Genomic DNA, 21,543 nt, shown 5'->3' on the forward strand with positions numbered 1-21,543 from the left:
GACCCCAGGATCATGACCTAAGTCAGAGGCAGACACTTAACCAACTGCGCTACCCAGGCGTCCCTAAAACACATCATTGTTGAAAGACTAATCTTAGTCCACAATCAAGATCCAGACACAAACAGATTTGTCCAATAGAATCTTACTTAAACCTTTTCCTATTATCTAGGAACAAACAAACAAAGAAAGCATTGCCTATTATTTAGCCAAAAGAAAAAATTAAATAAAATTATATTAAAATAATTCCCTGTTATCTTTCTTCCCAGATGAATGGATAAGGAAGTTGTGGTTTATATATGCAAGGGAATATTACTCAGCCATCAGGAAGGATGAATACCCACAATTTCCATCAACATGGATAGCTTCCTGCTATTTAGGGGGAGAAATATCTATGCTTTAATGAAATTCAATGTATATAAGAAAAGGGTTCTCCAAATTACATAAAAGATTGTATGTCCTTTGAAAAACACCTGGAAAATTATTCTTCAGATATTAAAATATGTCATATAAAAGGTCCTATATATACAATACTAACAATTATATCAAACTAATAATGAACAAGATACAAGATTCTTCAAAACCAAAATAACAGAGAACATATTTCTTTAAATTAAATATCATTAATTTTATACATTATTCTATTTAAATAATACAGATAATATAGAACTTCAAAAATTCAATATCTTTTCCATAAAATCTCTGATATACAAGACTTATTATTCCTAGCATATAATATATCCTTGAATTTTCTACAGTAATTGCTTTTTTTTTTAATTGTGTATCTGAACTTTGAAAGTTCTTTAATCAGAAAATATTTATTACTCCTTTTTTATCTCCCACAACATAACTTCAAAAGAAATAAGAACTTTGAACTGGAAGTTTGTATAATTTAAGGGAGTAGGTGAGCTTGAGTTTTTCAGTTTTCTTTCCTTTTAATTTCCTTTTAATCGTCTATCTAAAGTTTTATTTTTCCTTTAACTTAAGTTTAACTTTTTCCTTTAATAATCTTTGGAATATTAAAGACTTCTTTAAAAGCAAATAAATGGATTTGTTAAAAAGTAGGAATAACCAAGAGATAAAGTACACTATTATTAGTGATTAACTAATTCCTTTTCACAATTTCCAGCAGAGCTGAAAAGGGGGAAGGGAATACATTTATCAAAATGTTATTTAACCAATAAAACTCAATGGTTTAATAGAACACTAAAACAATTAACTAATATTACTTGTCGATATGGTCCTTCCTTGTAGAAATAGTAGAAGCCTCTATTATAAAAAATAATTTATTTTCTTTCCATCTTTGCAGAAGATGGAAGAAAGATGGAAGAAAGCAAATAAATAACATAACAGTGCTAATAACAAAGTGAAGAGAAGAGACACTTTTGTTCTGATATACTTCTCTCAGCTGAGTTGGTAGTTTTTTCAGTGTTTTATCTATAACCATTGAAAAGGACAGCATTGTGTACAATGGATTCCCCAGGATAGGTGTGCAATATTAATAATTGCAATTTTCTTGGGAACTAGAGAGGTCTACTCCATGAGCCATGTTTATGAATATATATATATATATATATATATATATATATATGTCTGTCTCTGTGCATATACATGTGTGTGTGAAAAATATACACATGTATTTGTTTAGAATCTATTAATGCTAAATAGTAATACTAAAATTAAATCAGATATCACTTCAATGGTGACACTCTTCTTTCCATTAATCCTAAGTAGGTTTGTTTAAATTATTAGGCAGTGCTATGGACTGAATGTGTGCTCCCCAAAAATCTTATGTTGAGTATGTTGAGACCTTAACCCTAATATGATGGTGTTTGGAGGTTGTGTCCTTGGCATGTAAATTAGGGTTAGATGAGGTCATGGGGTAGGGACTTCATGATAAAATTGGTTACTTTATGAAGAAACAACACCAGTGAACTTGGTCTTTTGCTCTACCATGTGAGAACACATTGAGAAGGTGACAACATCCAAGCCAGGAAAAGCGCCCTCACCAAAAACTGACCATGATGGCGCTCTATCTCTGACTTCTAGTTTCTGGAACTATGAATAAATAAATTGTTGTTGTTTAAACTACTCAGTCTATGATACTTTGTTATGACAGCATCAGTAGACTAAGACTGGCAGGAACTCAAAAATATATACATTCTCGTTCTCTGTGCCACTAAAAAGAATATTTAAATGAAACAAATTTGAGTATTATTAAGGTCTATAACTGAAAGGGAATTCAGAGTATAATTTATCTGTATAAATATTTATTTGTATTATTAATGCTTGAAGCAGTATAGTGTAAACATAACTTTCATGTGCACTGGAAAACCAAAGAACTTATTTGACTTGCTTTATTGTGATATTTGTTGTATTGTAGAAGTTTAGAACTAAACCTGCAGTATCTCTGAGGCATGTCTGTAAACACAATTTTTTGGATTTAGGTTGGTAGGCAGGAGCTCTGTCCTGGGGGCTTTAGACACTGACCCAGGTAAAAAAGGAAACTTTTCAGTTACTTCTTGGGTGTGTAGCTTAAGAAGGGATAATTAACAGAGAAAAATTCAGGCATTCCCAGACTCTCTAGATGTACTAACACAGAACTTCATTTAGAATTCTAGAAGAATTACTGACCTGAGATAGAGAATGAGGGAGAGATTCACTAAGGAAATAACACTGTAACACTGGGTTTTGAAAGACAAATAGGAGTCCTCAAGGAAGACAATTCATGAGGAAAATGCAACAAAGTAGGAAAAAAGATGCTTTGAAATCAGAAAAAATCGGTTCAACTCCTGACTCAGTTACTAGTTATTTAAGTTTAAGCAAGTCGCTTCCCTTCTTTATGTCTGTTTCTGATCTATGAATGATTTCTAATAAGACAAGTGATGCTCATCTGCACACACTCTCTCCCTTTCTATTAAATTATCTGTGTGTGTGTGTGTGTGTACATGTAAACATATATTAAGAGATAGATGGAATGTAGATAATAGAGATGGATAGAAACAAAGAGTTCTACTTCCATCTAAAAGGCAGAGATCTGAAAAGACCATGATTTCTTTACCAACAAAAAACCTAAATACACTAGAAACTAATAAATTTTCATGTACTCATCAGAGTGCTAAGGTCACAGGTTAAGCAAGTACTTGCTAGGCTAGTAAGTAGGACAGACTCTTCCCAAGGCAATAAGATATGAAATACTTGTAGAAGACAGACGAAGTATCTGGCAAACAGATGCAAATTCAGCAAAATTAAAACAAAAACAAACACACAACCCCCCCCCCCAAAAAAAAACTCCAGGATGAAAGTGGGACCCTTTGAGTATAGAAATCCATGGAACTGTGAACACAATCTGAGTTCACAGAAACTCTCATCATGTTCTCCCCAAAACTTTCCTTTTCGTTCATGAGAAATATTTGGAGGATAGGAAATCAGAGAAAGCTTTCCTGTGTGGTGTAGATGTGAAAGAAAGAAGCATTCACAATAAGAGAGGAATAAAGCCTACCTAGAGGGTCCTTCCCTACAAAACAATACAAAGAAATCAGTGGGGGACAGTGGAAGAAAGAGTAGAGTAAAATAATGAAATGATCATTAACCTAAGGGTAAGGCAGTTAACCATTCTAAATTGAGACTATTAGAGATCCTCTATATCTTTGGAAAAGGAAATAATCACTCCTATAATATCAGACAAAATTTCAAGCTGGGTTGGTTGCCATGGAGATTAGGAGCAGATGAACTAACAAGAAGACCAACTCACCCTGACATCCAGAAACATAGGAGCTATCTAAGATTGAAGGTGGAACAGGACAAGATAAAATATTCCCATTTACCTCATACTGAGAACCCCACTGAAGTCCTCCATTGAAGAAAGAAAGGAATATGAAAGAATACTCCTTCTGAGGTGTAAGTGCATGGTGAAGTTTGAAAGCTGAGGGTAGAGGGGAAATATTAAGAAAGCTTCCCAAACAACCCAGACCCCACTATAACTAATTTCAGGACACTACTTAAGGAACTTAAAGCTAATGGCACAGTAACTTTAAAAATAACCTTAGTGATAATAAAATCCAAACCCAGCTCAACCCCTGATGAGACTGGCACAATATCCTACACAATGGGGAAAAAGAGAAGAAAGAGATATGCCTATCTCTAGTTATAAATACTGCTTACCTCAATTTCTACTGTTCCACCCATGAAGGCTGACATTTAGCCTAAATCCTGAGACACACAAAAAGCAAATCTACTGTCAAGACAAAACAACCAAAAGAACCAAACTGGTAGATTACATGTATTTTGAAAATATTTAACTTGAAACTTAAGTAACTATTATACCTATATTATAAGTTTTGGTGGACTATGCATAAACAGGAAAATTCAGCATAACAATGAGAAATACATGAAGAATAAAATGAGTATAAATTTAAAATTAAAATTTAAATTTAAAAATACTATAACTGAAAGGAAGAAATATCTCAAAGGTATTAATGTTGTTTTTTGTTTTGTTTTGTTACTAATATTAGCCCCTAGGGCTTCTGCAACAAAGTACCACAGACTAGTGGGATCAGAGCACCAGAAATTTGACTCAGACTGTGCATGACAGAAGTAAGGTGTCATCAGGACCATAATCCCTCTCAGACATTCCTTATAGATGTATCACCTGAGTCATCCCTCTTCATATGGCTTTCTCTCTGTCTTCAAACTTGTCTGTGAATGTCTCTGCATCAAAATTTCCCATTTTTATAAGGATCCCATTCATAATGGATTAATAACTTCATTTTAAATTAATTACCCTTATAAAGATACATTTCCAAATAATGTCACATCCTGGAATGCCTCGGTGGCTCAGTTGATTAAGCATCTCTCTGGCTTTGATCATGATCTCAGGGTCCTGGAATTGAGCCCCAAGTTCAAGCTTCCTGCTCAGCTGGGAGTTGGCTTTCCCCTCTCCCTCTGTCCCACAACCTCTCCCCCACTCATGCTCTCTCTCTCTCTCTATCTCTCTCAAATAAATAAGTAAAATTTCTTTAAAAAATGAACAAACAATGTTACATCCTAATGTACTGTGGATTAGGAGTTCAACGAATCTGTATGAAGGGGATAGTTGAATGCATAGCACGTGTCACCAGTAGGTTTGGCAAGGAAAAAATCAGTGGACTTGAAACCAGGTGAATATAAATTACCCAAATTGAAACAAAGAAAGAAAAGAAAATGAGAATAAAAAAAATTTAAAAACATTTAAGAGATGTAGAATAATATCAAATAGTATAGTAAATGGATCCCACAAAGACATGAGAGACAGAACAGGGCAGGAAAAAGAGTTGCAGGAGACAATGGTAAAAAATTTTCCAAACATAATAAAATATATGAAACTACAGATCCCAGAACCTTAGAGAACAACTACAGAGGATACAATATATGTGCACCTACATACACACACACATACACACACAGAGCTATAAAAGATGCACTGCTCATGAGAAACTATGCAAGTCAGAAGACAATGGGATAATATTAATGTGGTAATAGAAAAGAAAAAAGAAAAATAGCAATACAGAATTCTATACACTGTTAGGATTTCTCTTAAAAATAAAAACCAAATAATGACTGCTTAAGAAATACAAAAGCTATGAAAACCCAGTATCTGTGGAATAGCACTGCAACAAATGAATTACTTTAGGCAGGAGGAATATGATACATAAAAAAAAAAAAAAATCTACACAAAGAAATGAAGTCTCCATAAGTAGTTAAAATACTGGCTAAGTTGGTTGGGCAGCTGCCTTCGGCTCGGGTCATGATCCCGGCGTCCTGGGATCGAGTCCCGCATCGAGCTCCTTGCTCGGCAGGGAGCCTGCTTCTCCCTCTGCCTCTGCCTGCCTCTCTGTCTGCCTGTGTTCGCTCTCTCTCCCTCTCTCTCTGACAAATAAAAAAAATAAAATAAATAAATAAAACTTAAAAAAATACATTGTCCTTATTTTTATTTGCTTTAAATGACAATTGGCATTCTAAGGCAAAAATAAGGAGGTTATATTATTTGTAAAAGTAACATGTGCATACCAGAAAATAGTAGGAAGGAGAAAGGAAAAGTATATGACTTCATGTTTTTATACTGTGGAAAAGCACATTATTGGATATTACACTGTGATTAAATACCAATGTGTATTAATTCAACCAAAAATAGTGAGAGAGATATAGTTAATAAGCCATTAGTAGATATGATGCGTAATTTAAAATTTTATATAACCCCAAAGCAAGCAGAAAACAAAGGGGGAAATGGAGAACTAAGAGATAAATTGAAAAGAGAACAGCTACTACGATTTTAGATATAAATCTAATCAAAATAGTAATTGCAATAAATTATGAAATGGCCTAAAATATGGACTCAAGGTAGATACTGAAGATATGATGATAAATCAGAATCTATATGCTGTCCAAAGAGTCTGACTTTAAAAATAAGGGTTAGAGGATGAAGAATGGTATCATAGAGAAGTTGGAAGAAACTTTATGTATATTAATGCCAAAGTTTAATTTAGAACAAAGGACATTTTTAGGCATAAAGAGGGGTATTATATAATGATAAAAGGATCAGTACAGCAAGAAGATATATACACTTAAAAAGAGGTTCTGTATATATGCAGCAAGCTGATAGAACTGAAAAAAAAAAAAGAAAAATCTCACTGTTCTATAATTGACATATCAAGTAGATAGAAAATCAGCAAGGATATAGAAAAGATGAACAATGCTAAATTGACAACTGACATTTACGCACACTCCTCTCAAACTATAGCAGAAAACACACTCTTTTAAATTGATATGGAATATTCACCAAAGTAAATCAGATTCTGGGTCATAAAATAAAACATGACAAATTTAAAAGAATTGAAATCACACAAAATGTGCTTTCTGATGACACTTGAAGTAATTAATTATATAAAGATAATTTGGAAATCTCCAAATATACTCTACCTAAACCATAAGTCAAGGAAGAAGCCACAGAGAAATTTTTAAATATTTTCAACTGAAGGAAAATGAAAATGACATAGTAAATTATATGGGATACGGCTAAAGCAGTGCTTAAAGAAAAATGTACAGAATTAAAAGTTTAGATTAACTAATAAGTGTTTCAAATCCACAATCTAAGTTTTTACCTTAAAAAAAAAAAACTAGAAAAATAAAGAGTAAATTAAAAATCAAAGCAAGAATATAGGCATAAAAAAGAAAAAAGAGCAGAAATCAATGAAATTGAAAAAAAGAAAACCATAGAGATGAACAGTGATATCAAACTGCTTTGAAATATCAATAAAATTGGGATGCCTGGGTGGTTCAGTCAGTTAAGCATTTGCCTTTGGCTCAGGTCAGGATCCTGGGGTCCTGGGATTGAGTCCTTAGTTGGTAAGGCTCCCTGCTCAGCGGGGAGTCTGCTTCTCCCTCTATTTTTGTCTCTCCCCCTGCTCATGCTCTCTTTCTCTCTCTCTTCCTCAAATAAATAAACAAAATCTTTTAAAAAATATATCAATAAAAGGATGAACATGTAGCTATAATAATCATGAACAAGAGACACAAATTACCACTATCAGGAATGAAAGGAAAATATCATTTTGAGCTTATACACATTAAAATAGTAACAGAGATGTTACAACTTTTGCCATAGATTTGACAATTTACATAAAATAAACACATCACTTGAAAAGAAACCAACCACAAGCATCCCCTTGACAAGAAATGGATTACATGACTAGTTCTGTGCCAATTAAAGGATAAGAAATTTGAAGTTAGGTTGTTTCTAGCATTGATGCCTCAGATACTCATCCATGCCATCAGAAACACGAGATTCTACTGTTGTTGTTGTTGTTTTTTTTCTATCATTCCTAGAATGTTAGATTTCCTCTTTATACATACAAATGATGGTAGCAAAATGGTCATCCCATTTGTAATCATGGTGTTTACAGTCGCAGCAAGGGGAAGAACAACACAGAGGGAAATTTAACAGGTTTATCTCTTTTCTCGAGAACTCAAAAGGTTTTCTGAAGCCCCACAAGCACCCAACATGCTTCCCTTTATGTCCATTTGGCAAAAGCAGCATAGCAAGGGCCACTGTTGGCTACAAGAAAATATGGGGAACAGGACTCTAACTACTGGTTTAGTTCAATTACCATCTATGTGTGTAGCTAAGCACATTGTTGCTTCAAACAAGAACAGGTATCTTATTCACAAGGATATTGTAAGGAATCTGTGTCTGACACATCATTCTACAGCAATCTGAGTGCTCTACCAAATTTGAAAAATGACACCTACAGAAGCTAGAAGACAAAGATTTAAAAAGTACCTTCAGTGACAGATGAAAATGGATATTAAAACAGTACACTCAGTGCTCTAATACAATTTTATTCAGTAAAAATTCTCTGCAACTTGATGTGAAGTTTCAAATTTAATTTAATTAATTTTTATTTTTAAAACAAGGTTTTCTCTGTCTGTGGGTAGAACCCATCTGTCAGACCACAGATGAGCAAGCCAGATTGAAGAGGGACAGAATTTCATAGTGGGCAATATGTATGAAATGTGGTAATTTTGCAGATTTGGAGGCTTAGAAATCTGTGAATCCCTATAAGCAAGCTATGAACCCCAGCCAAAATCATGAGGAAGAAAAAATAAAATTGTTGCATTGAAAACTCCTTTTTATATGCGGGGCTTCTGCAATGGCTCTGAACCAAGTGGCAGTATTCAGATGTGCTCTTCCCCAACAGTATCAGAGAATTCATGGAATGTTCTTTATTTCTTTTCCAGCTACTGCCTATAATAACAGTATATAAAGATTGATCTTTTGTCCATATGATGATAGGTGAATATGAATAATATATAAATTAATCTAAAAGAAATAGAATAATTTCAGATTAAGTGGGAGTGGAAAGGTTTGTCTCAAAATTTGGCAGGAACTCAGCATGTGTTTCATGCTGTAGATCTTCAAAATATAAACACAAGCACAGTGTTCTTACAAATGCAAATTTTTGCTTTTTTAGCTTTTATTTTGATGATTATTAAGCAAAATCTCCATAGCAGCAGTTTTGCTCTTCAAAGTTTTATAAAAGATCTGAAAATAACCAAATTCTAAATATGCAAGCTCCATACTAAAACTATTTTTCATATATTTAAACCTATTCTATTCAGTCTTATATCCATAATCACCAAAATATGCATTCATTTTCCCATAAAATGTATTTATTTTACAAAATCATTTTTTAATGATTCCTCCTATTTGGTTGTGGAACATTTCCACTTTCTGTGGAATATATATATATATATGAATATGAATATATGTGATGCATATTATATATAATGTATACAAATATAACTTATATTAAATACATATATAAAACATTCCATTATCTTGCTAGAATTTGAAATAACATCATAGAATGAAAGTCTATTAAAACAGTATTCCCTATTTCTACAATTTTGCAATTTTTATTTAGGACATATAAACAGGAGTAAAGAATAGCATGATGAATAATTATGAGCCAACAATGCAGCTTAAACAATGAAATTTTGCCAGTGGAGTTAAGTAACACCTCCCTGATTTATCTTACCTTTCCCTCTCTAGAAGTAACTACCATGGTAAGTTTAGTTTCAATTATTCCTATGCATTTTTATGTAGTTTTATTACACATGTATTCATCTTTAATGATACATAGCTTTGTTTTTCATGGATTTAAACTGTATATATCCTATGGAATGTATGTCTTTTCTCAGTGTCATGCTTGAGAGAATCTTGTATGGTAATACATGGAATGAATGCACTATTATATTTAGGAGGTAGACGTCTATACCAGAGATGAACATTTAGGTTTTATCTAATTCTTCACTAATACAAGAGACTATATTATAAATATTCAAAAATATGCTGTGCATATATATAAAAAAGAATTGCAGTTTATAAACTTAAGAATGGAATTTATGAGTTTCCTGATTTTTAATGAAATGCTTTTAGCTTTTCCCCATTATTTAGAACTCTAGTTATACATTGTCTGGTAGACAGCATTTTGTAAACTAAGAAGGATACATTCTAGGTTTTTTTGTGTGTGTGAGTGTGTTTGTGTGTTTTTTAAGATTGATTTATTTTAGAGAGAAAAAGAGAGTATGTGACAATGAACGATAAAAGAGAAAGCAAAAGCCAAAATAATAGTAGCTGGATGACATTGATTTTAACTCTTTTATACAAAACTAAAGTCCAATTAGTAGTCCAGGACTAGCTAATTACTTCTACTTCAAGAAATTATCACTCACTCATCATGTATCTCCAGTGTACAGAATTTTAAATCTCCGAATTATTAGTATATGTGCTGCCGAAGCTAGCACTAAATCTCCGAATTAAACACGGCGGCCTATACATTCCAGTTGGCACGATGGAGGAGTGAAAAATAAAAAATTAGATGTCTTTTTAATCATTTTTTTCAAAAACATTAATTTATACCTAGTTTCATTGCACTTAGTAGTACCATATCTAATTTCAGTTACCTGCAGAATTTTACTCTTATTCAGAGTAGCCCAATTTCTTTTTCTCTTCTTTTTTTTTTTAATTATGTTCAGTTATCCAACATATGAAATTTCTGATACAATTTATGATTCTATCAATGAGAGCAAAGGGAAAAACCTTCTATAGGGCTATGGATTCATTGAAATGCACATTCTAATTTCTTCTCTCTGTTGCTATTGTTTTGTATTCTATGTTTTCACTTCAAATGTTCCAAAGGGGTTCTTTTTATTTACACTGCTAGTTTTGGAAGGATTTTAAGTTCTCGTTGAGTCTGCCTTTTTCTACATTTTTAAATTAACTGTGTCTGGAACTCTGAAGACTATTTGCTTGTTTCTCCTTGGTTAATTTCTCACCTAGAGATTTTTCTGGTCCATGTGTTTTTTTGAAAATTCAACCCACAGCCCTATCTCAAAAGGACTGTAAAAGAGAAATATTTTATCCCAAGATGAATCAGACAATATTTCTTAGTGACCTTCTTTTGCTCATGAACATATTTTTTTAAGTCTACATTTTTACCGATTGACATACTGAGAGATGAGGTGGGAAATTATTTCCTATATATGTATTTCATATGTACATATGCATCTTCTAATATTATAACTAATATATATTAATATTTAATTTATGTTGTTTATTATTAATTTAGATATAAACTTACAGGTTTTTCAAACTACCCTACAAAATTCTCTATAAGTTATTAATTCACCATAATCTTCACTGATTTTGTTCTTCATTATTTTATGGGAAAACAGGTTTATTTTAAGATTTTATTTATTTAATTGACAGAGAGAGATCACAAGTAGGCAGAGCAGCAGGCAGAGAGAGAGAGGGAGAAGCAGGCTCCCTGCTGAGCAGAGAACCCAATGTGGGGCTCTGTTCCAGGACCCTGAAATCATGATCTGAGGCAAAGGCAGAGGTTTAACCCACCGAGCCACCCAAGTGCCCTGAAGATAACAGTTTTTGAAATTAACATGGAAACATAAATTTATGAGCATAAACAGGAAAGTTAGGAATAGTAAGAGTAATGCAGGTATATTTTCAGGGAAATAAAAACACAAGAAATTAAGTAGCTAAAATAATGTGCAGCTAAGCATTTCAGATATAAATTATATTTCATTGCTTTAGAATGTAATAAAATTTAAGGTAAATATTAAGAATTTATCAAAATAAAGATTTTTACTATTAAAATTCTAGATATGTTCAGAATATACCAATTAAAATGACATTATAAAACTTCATTAGACGAGTAAGTAATTTCTATTATTTAGATGAAATCTGTATATATAATAAACCAGGATAGTCAAATTATATCTAGCTACTACTATTGCTCACCAGCATCTATGTCATAAATACGTGACAGTTAGCAAGCTCTCTTGCTCAACTATAGTCCCCATCAATTAAAACCAGAAATAGACAAGATGGCTTAACTCATCCTTTAACTAAAACCCACTATTCTAATGTTCTATCATACATTCTTGAAGCATTGATGAAGGTACTTTGCAATTGTTCCAACATCCCAACTATCAGATCAGAAAAGCCCTGATAGGGGCACCTGGGTGGCTCAGTGGGTTAAGCCACTGCCTTCGGTTCAGGTCATGATCTCAGGGTCCTGGGATCGAGTCCCACACCCGGGGGGGGGGGTCTCTGCTCAGCAGGGGCCTGCTTCCCTCTCTCTCTCTCTGCCTGCCTCTCTGCCTACTTGTGATCTCTTTCTTCAAATAAATAAATAAAATCTTAAAAAAAAAAAAAAAAAAGAAAAAGAAAAAAAGAAAAGCCCTGATAGTACTAGAATGTCTGAAGACCATACCCTATTCATCCCCTTCCAGGATCATGATCAGGAGCTGAACGTATATAGACCTCACCCATGATCATGTTCTCCCTGCCTGCTCTCTTGCACATACACCCCCAGGCTCTCCCTATAGAACTGGAGGTGTCTATCTTGTGGGTAAGAAGGTCAGTTGCTTGAGCCTGAAATCTTCTCTGGCTGCTGACACCCAAAATAAATTTCTCCCTCTTCCAAACTTTAGTCTCTTGAACTATTGGCTTCTCTTGTAATGTGTTTATCCAGAGTTTGTATAGCAACAGTACTGGCAAACACAGCCAGAAGGTAAGCTTTAGATTTGTCCAACCCCCTTGACAGCTCCTACGACAGAGGAGTTGGCCCCTGCGACAGAGGAGTTGGCCTCTGCAGTGCTCCAGGGCTCACCCATTCATTTCCTGAGTTAGCAACTGTGATAGATCTTTCAGCAACATAACCATGTGTTTATACTATGGTATCTAGAGAGTTATAAAGATGGTACTAAAGAAGTGCTGATTAAACTTACACAAATATACAAGGTAGAAATTTCCACTATCACCTTAGTCTGGAAACATAAATTAATTGACACAAATGTATCTATGACTTATCATTTCTTTTCCTTTAGATTCCATGGATCTTGGCCATACCATTTCCAGGAATGAAGAGACAGACCAGATAAGGGTGGTAGGCAGCAAAACAAAGTTTACTCAGCAACAGAACAAAGGTCCTAAAGAGGGAGGGAACCCCAGAGTGTTGCCCTAGGAGTTTCTAAGTCTAGGGCTTTGTATGAGAATGTTGGCAGGCTCTTTTAATGTGAGTAAACTTCCTTGCACTCGTTACCCAATCAGGTTTTGGTCTGTGTGTTCATCTACCTATCAGGTAGTTGTTTCTGTGGGAAAGAGTGGAGGGCTATTTTCAGAGTGTTGTACAATAACAAGATGGGGTCTTTTACCTTTTAAAGGTAGTCTTCTCTTAGGACACTTAGCAGACAGTTGTTCCTGCCTGCCTTTCTTCTGACTATCCTCCTTTATCTACTTTTAAAAAAAAAAGAGAAGGTTAACCAAAAATACTACAAGAGTACCTCACAACTTTTTTATTATCGCTTGGATCATCTTAGGTTTTTTTTTCTTATAAGTTTTGTCCTCAAATCTAAGAATAAGTTTTAATTATAAGAATCATATGGAGAGTAATTTGGATGATTGATTTGTGAGCTCATTCTTAGATATGTTCTGAAATCATTAAGCATTGAGTTCATCATTAAATTTGCATTTATAAGTAAATGTAAATTTGTATACAATAAGGAATTTCTGTAAATAAGATGAAAGAATATGAAGGAAGAAATGAGAAAATCCAATGGAGTAAGAGCCCACAGTAGGTATTTGTAAGGGGCTAAGGGCATAGAGCCCTAAGTTGGGCTACTTTCGTATGAACATTATTTCAAGTTAAAAGTAATCAAAACCCAGCACATTCAGGAAAAACTCTTTATCTCCTCTCTATGGCCTATTTGTACAAGGATGAAAGCTATTAACAGAGATCCCCCTTTATCTAGGAAATCCACAACTTAACTACATGATAAAGCAAATTTTGTTTTCTGAACATCTCCTTTCACCTTTCTGCTAATGGTCTTTCTCCCCTTTTTATCCACAGGCTTCTTTCTACTCCTCCCTTTATCTCAAATAAACATCTTGACTGTCTTTGGAATTTCCATGAGTATGGATTCCCCATAGGTAAGCTATTAAATTTGATTTTCTCCTGTCAATCTGTCTCATGTCAATTTGATTCTTACTCCAACTAGAAGGAACTTGAAGGACAGAGAAAATTCTTCCTCCCCAAACCTATTAAAATTCTCCCCAAGAAAGTCTGCTTTCTTCAAGTTTGGCATCATCTCTTGGACAAATGTCATTGAGTGTGGAATTATTAACCCTCCTTGAGGGGAAAGCTAAACCAAACCAAACCAAACCAAACCTGACCAAACAAAAACAGCTTCAGAGGGTTAGCTATCTCTCCCCAAAATACACAATATTTGATATACAAACCAGTAACAAAATGATTTAGTATTACTCATGGAAAAAGCTCATGTTTGTTTTGTTTTTTTTCTGGGAACACTGAAAAAAACTGGAGAACAATATTGGTAAATAAAATAGTCTCTTTGTAATAGAAACCCGTCAATATAAAAAAATAATATATCATGGGACACCTGGGTGGCTCAATTGGTTAAGTTTCTTCTTCTGGTTTCAGCTCAAGTCATGTTCTTGGAGTCATGGGATTGAGTCCTTCATGCCCACCCCCTCAGTGGGGAATCTGCTAAGGTTGTCTCTCTCTCTCCTTCTGCCCCTCCCCCACTCTTACACATTCTCTCTCTCTAAAATAAATAAACCTTAAAAAACTCACATATATCTATTACTCTATAGACATAAGCATAGTATAGTATGTATATATTATATAAAATATTATATATTACATATAATTATATACTTATAAATTTTATTAGGTATATTTTAAAGTAATTGCTTATATATTCAGCCTTTTAGTAAAAATTTAAGTGGACCGTCAGTAAGCTTTACTGTTACTAAATTCTACTCTATAGAAACTCCCAATGGCATTGTGAAGATCATCCCAGAACTAGTTTAGCATGAATATATGGAAGTCTAACTTATATTTTGCACTGTATGCAATTAAAGTAGAATTGGTCCCAGTGCTAATATTATACCATTGTTTTTATTTTCTGCTTAAAATTTTATAACATAACTTCTAGCTATAATATGTCCTTGTGCATTAAGAGTAGAAGTACTTTTTTTTTTTTTAATTTGACATTCATTCTACTGTTGAAGAGGAACAAAATAAAGCAATCCAAAACGTGTCACTTTGACATATAGATTATTTTGAGATAAAGGCAATTAAGACTCAGTAGTCTCAGGAAATACTCTCACACCTTCCTTAACTATCTAAAATACTTTAGACAAGGGGACTGGACTAGAAAGAGAGCTAGTACCTGATTTTATATATTTGTATGTGTGTATACATACATACAGATATATATATATAAAATTTTATCTGAAAGACTTACCTGCATGGCAGAGCAAACCTCTAATTATCAAACAACTGCCTACTTCGGTTCCTGTGAATCACCCTCGTCCCCTTTGAAGCCCTAGACCCCTATCCCATTGCTTAGCTTAGCTCGAAGTGCCATATAAGCTCAAGCTTAGCTCGAAGTGCCATATAAGCCTCAACTGCCTAACTAACTTTGGGTCTTGTGTTTTTATGAGGCTCCTGAATATTCAAAATTAAATTTGCTTTTCTCCTCTTAATTTTCTTATGTCAGTTTAGTTATTAGACCAGCCAAAGAATCTAGAATGGAGGAAGTGAAAAATGTTCTGCCTCTACACTACATAACTTGTGAATATTTCTATTTTTTTATATTATTTTGTTGCCTAATTTTGCCATCTAACTGTAGTAGAACTAACAGGTATTTTGAAGAGCACCCCCTTCTCTTCTGCTTTGAATTGTTTAAAAGTAATGTAGTCTATACATAGGAAACCCTGACTTAGAGCTCAATCTGTAAAATCTGTTTACAGAATGTTAACATTCTGTCACGTAATTCTTAAACACAACTAAAGCGTAGACTATAACCAAGATAGCAATCAATATTGTTTATAGGGAACTTAAAGGGAACTTAACCTGATGACAACCCAAAATCTTATGACAATCAAGTAACTACACCTGAGGACTTGCTCAAGACAGATAACCATGACTGAAGCCCACAAGTTCCTCTGAAGAATTACGATTAGTCTTCAACATTATCTGTTTAAACTTTGAGACTTGTTTTCCCTTCCTTTCCTCTTTAAAATCCCCTCCCTGCAACAAAGTAGTAAGGAAGTTATTGGGGACATTAGTCCACCACCTTCTCTGCTAGCTGGCTTTCTCAAATAAAGTCATATATTCCTGGTGCCTGGGTGGCTCAGTGGGTTAAAGCCTCTGCCTTCTACTCAGGTCATGATCTCAGGGTCCTGGGATTAAACCCTGCATTGGGCTTTCTGCTCAGCAGGAGCCTGTTTCCTTCTCTTTCTCTCTGCCTGCCTATCTGCTTAATTGTGATTGAAATGCTAATAGAGTATTACCCCCACCTTAAAAGACCACCAGAGACGTAAGTCAAAGCCAATCAGCAAGGGTCATTTATTGCAGGTTCGAACCTGGACCTCTGCGCCGCTCGTTGCCAGAGGTCCAGAGCTGGGTTGGTGCAGGGTTTTTAAAGACAGGTACAAACAAGTTTCGGGTGGGGCTGAGCTGATTGATTGACAGTTTGAACAGGCATACTTGGCGTCAGTGAATTGGGTCAGGGGACCCCGCAGAAAGCAGACAAAGCGGGGGGGGGGGTTGTGCAAGGTGCCAGCTTTTGCTTTGTCCTCAGCCAGCCTCCTGCTTCTTCAGTGATCTCTCTGTCAAATAAATAAATAAAATCTTAAAAAAAAAAAAAGTCACATATTCCTTGCTTCAAGAACTTGTCATTTGACTTACTGGACTGTTAACTGATGGGCAGATAAAACTTGGGCTCAGGAAAGTCTTGTTTTGAATTATGCTTATCTTATGCATTTATCTTAATTTTTTTCTTTAGAATATTTAGCTATGTTTTCCTCCAGTAGGCAAGCAGTACTTTTTTCTTGGGGATGATGGTGAAGTTTAGAAACCCACCTTTAGATTGTGTCTGGTAATAATTTATCAACTGTCATGGTCTAACACACCCTAGTAATTTCTGCAGGTGTCTGGGGACCCGTTTGGGCATCTATTATAAGGGACGAAATGCCAATAACCAGCTGTTCTTCTGTCACCGTGGTTACTGTCACTCCCAAGAGTCTCACAGTCTCCATTACACTACAGAGGTTAATGCAAGCTCAAGATAAGAGTCCCTTGCCAAATTTCACATCACCTGGGCTTATTTTCCACAGAACTGATTAAATTTTAGATAAAACAAGAAGGACTTCCTGGTTATCAAAATTATTCAAAAAGAGAAAGAAATGAAGAGCACCGTTTGAAGAATTTTTTAATTAGAACACTATTAGAATCATTTAAAAATATCTCCTTGCCATTCTGTTCTCTCTGCCATCCAGACTTTTGCTTCCACAGGCTTTGGGAAAAAACATGTGTTTTTTCCAAAACATGGAAAAATAATGTCATTACTCTTACTCTGAATCCATTAGTACAATCTCAGTGCATTTTGTTCATCATCGACAGAGTTGTAAATATTTTATTTAATAGTGTGAAGTTGTAACACCCCCATAAACTACTTCTGAAAGTTGGTAATTACATTCTGTAAGGTAACCTTTAAGTTTAACATTATAAAATAAGGTCACAGCAAGCCATAAACATATTTTAGTTTTACTTAACAAAACATTCCCCTACTAAAAATACTACTTTTACTATTGCCACTAATTAACCTTGGATAGTTACATTTTCAACTCCTTTGCACAGAAGGGTAGAAAACCATTTCATATCCCTTTAATGCACTATATCATTTAATTGCATAATTTTATACTAAGAGGGGCTCAGATAAAAATTAATTTACTAAATCAATGCCTTTATGTACTTTTATAACACAGTTTAAAGGAGGTATATCTGCAATGTGTCAGTGCTGATTCTTGGAAAGGAAACTTGGTTGCATATGCTAGGTTTAGAAACTTCCTTCAGGCACAGATACTATTTGCTATCTGACAGAAGTCAGAAGTATAGAGCATAGGACAAAGAAGAAATTGGAAGGATTAAGGGTTTTTAGGAATAACAGTTTCACAAAGAGCCTCCAAATCTCTAATTACTACTGAATCCATTGCTTTGTAACTATTGTTGGCCTATCTTGTTTTGACTGCTTAAGAACAAAAGCCTCTTTAGTTTTCTTTGCTTCTGGTTCTATGAATAATGAGGGTAGCACTGAGTCACTTGGAGGGTTTTCAGTGGGTGATGGTTAAATGAATTCTAAGGGGAGAGAAAGAAGAAAAAAGATGAATGGTGCAAAAATACTTAACTATTGATTAAATTGATTAAATACTAAACTATTGATTAAATACATCTCAAATATTTACTCAACGTGCATTTGACACTCTTCATTAATTTGAATGAAATTATTTGCTATTTAACTACTACAGTCCTAGTAGCTTCTGAGTCTTCCCCAAATAGCTGGTATAAAGAGAAAAGGTGAAAAAAGTGATAAAGAAAAAATATGGATCTTTTGCACAATTGATACAGAAAAAATATGTGATAGTGATGAGGGAACAGAAGACTGGCTGAGGACAAAGCAAAAGTCTGACACCTTGCAACTTTCCCCCCACTCCCACTCCTGGATGGGACACAAGCGACATTCTTTAGGAATATCCCACCCATCTTAATGTTAATACCTTGCTAGAGGGCAAAATGATCTTGGCAATGGCAAGGCCCTTGGTATCTGGTATCTTTAAGTCTTTTTTAGCATATGAAAGTTCTACCAAAACCTCCCTTTTCCTTACCTCCCCCAACTCCATGGTACAAAACAACCACCCCTCACAACCCCAGGGCAGCAGCTCTTCCTGACCATGGGTCCTGTCCCCATGCTTTGATAAACCACCATTTTTGCACCAAAGGTGCCTCAAGAATTCTGACTTGGTCATCAGCTCTGGACCTCACCCCACAGAACCTAACCTATGTTCTAGAACTTCATCAATATGGTCAGATTATCCTAGTAAATATGAACATCCCCTCACTTTAATATTGAAAGTTCTGAAATAGGCATTTTAACTGCCAGAAAATTGTAACATTAAATTATGTTTTTGAAATGAATTTTCCATTTAGCGTAAAAATTAGGTAATTTTTTTTTTCACACACACTTTTTAAGTTTCACGTTGAATAAGTCTGAATACATATACTCATGGAATAATTTGGTCCTTACCCCCTCTTTATTTTGATGCAAACTCTCTTCCTTGAGACTCTGATGCCAGGAACTAATTAAAAATGAGAACACTATTGGATAAATATAATTAAAACACCATTTTAATATCAAAATATCCTTTATTACTAAACAAGGAGATGCATGTCATATGTATGTTTTACCATTTTTTAAAGGGATTATTATTTGAAGTAATTTAGTGAAAGAAATTTGATTTGAAGGAAAAAAAAATTGTTGACATATATTGTTATCCTTTAAATTTCTCCTGAAAGTTTTCAAAATCACTGGAATTTGCAATTAAGGTTTATCACCTTCCAGCTTATATTATTTTCAGAATCTCTTCTGTATGGAGAAAGGTTTTTCATATGTAAGTGGATATTGTACATATTCTTCCAAAATCCACGACATGAATGGAAGTCTTTAGCCTCTGTTCTTTAAAACAAATTTTAACACATTTTTATATTCTTAGTTATAGTCAAATTCATGACATAAATTTAACTATTTTAAAGTCTATCTTAAAGTGAGAATGTCTGTGACATTCAGCACATTCTCAGTATTGTACAATCACAACCTCTATCTATTCCAAAATGTATCTATCACCCTTCTAAAAAAAATCGTGTATATTAAGTAGTTTCTTCCTATTCTCCTTCTCCCAGCCACTAGCAAACACCAATCTGCTTTATGTTTCTACAGATTTATCTATTCTAGATATTTCATATAAATAGAATCATACAAATTCATATAAATGGAAACATAAAAACTTTCTGCCTGGTTCTTTTCACTTGGCATAACTTTTTTGAGGTTCATCCACAGTACTGCATGTATCACCACTTCATTCCTTTATATGGCTCAATAATATTCTGCTGTTTGCACATACCATAATAATATGATTCTTGTTCAGCTAGACATCTGGATTGCTTCCACCTTTGGGCTACTATGTAGTGCTGCGTTGAATATGCATGCATGCAGACTGTTTTGGGCACCTGTTTACAATGCTTTTGGTAAAAATTTAGGAGTACAACTGTGGGATCGTACAACAATTCTGTATTTAAATATATTTGAGAAACTGCCAAACTATTTCCCATAGCAGCTGAATCATTTTACATCCCTACCAGCAATATATGAAGGTTTCCATTTCTCTACATATTCATCAATGCTTTTTTCCCCTTCTTTCCTTCCTTCTCTTCCTTTCTGTCCTTCCCTCCTCTTCTCCAATCCTCTCTTCCTTCCTTCCTCCTTTCTTTTTCTTTCTCTTTTGGTTGTAGCCATGCTAGTTGGTGAAAAATGGTATCTTGTGGTTTTTATTTGTATTTTCCTAATGACTAATGGTACTAAGCCTCTTTAGATGTCATAGAACCAAATTGAAATGGAGTCATCTACCTTAAGGGTCAAATAAAAAGTCAATACAGGTGTATTATGAAAGTTTAATCTAATTTTTATAGGAATTTACAGTTCTTCTCAGAGATCAGCAGAAGATACCAGCCAATCCCCAAATGCCTAGTCTGTTCATGCCATCTCTAGACTTCCCTGCTCCTCTGACTCAACAACCCCGATCCAAAAAAGAAAGAAGGCTAGTACACAACCAACCAAAAGCTGAATAACTTTTGTATTTATCCCATTTCAGTCCTTTCGTCTGTAAGCAACCCAGACCTCGCTACTCCCATATCCTTCAGTTTCCTGGCTTGTAGATTGAAAGCCTTGCAATAAACCCAGTTTTTCTACTCTATTTTATTCAGTAAGCAGTATAGTTTTCGATCATGTACTTCTCAGTCATTTGTTGGACTATGGAAAAGTCTTTGAAAAATGTCTGTGTACAACTTTCTTCCATTTTTTTTTTTAAATTGGGTCATTTTATTGTTTTGAGATGTAAGCCTAAATCCTTAGTCCCATGAATGGTTTCTGAAGGCACCTCTCTTCCAGCTTGGGTATAGCTAGTGTTTGACAGTTTCTTGAATTCTGAGGGGCAGAGGGGGAGGGGAGGCATGTGGGGATAGGAAGCAGGAGAGGGAAATTAAGGAAAATCTCTCCCAAGTTTTACAAATTTGGCTCTCTGATGAGACACCCCTTAGGCCAATTAAAACTCTGCCTTAGCCATCACATCCTGCTTGTCCTGTGTCTAGAGATCAGCCAGAGGAGAAAGCTTAGAGTCTGAAGGTTGTTTCTGAGAATGTGTCTTAACTTGGCATGCATATGATTTTTAAAATTCATATGCACATATAATTTTTAGAGTGCCCCTATTTTCCAAAGAAACTCTTGTTGTAGCTTTCTTCCCCACCCCCTGGCATTTTGCACTCTGTCATTTGCTTCAATTGTAAATCT

The sequence above is a fragment of the Mustela putorius genome, unplaced genomic scaffold, assembly GCF_011764305.1.
Source record: "Mustela putorius furo isolate JIRA1106 unplaced genomic scaffold, ASM1176430v1.1 tig00003834_pilon_pilon_pilon, whole genome shotgun sequence".
In the NCBI taxonomy this organism is placed as follows: domain Eukaryota; kingdom Metazoa; phylum Chordata; class Mammalia; order Carnivora; family Mustelidae; genus Mustela; species Mustela putorius.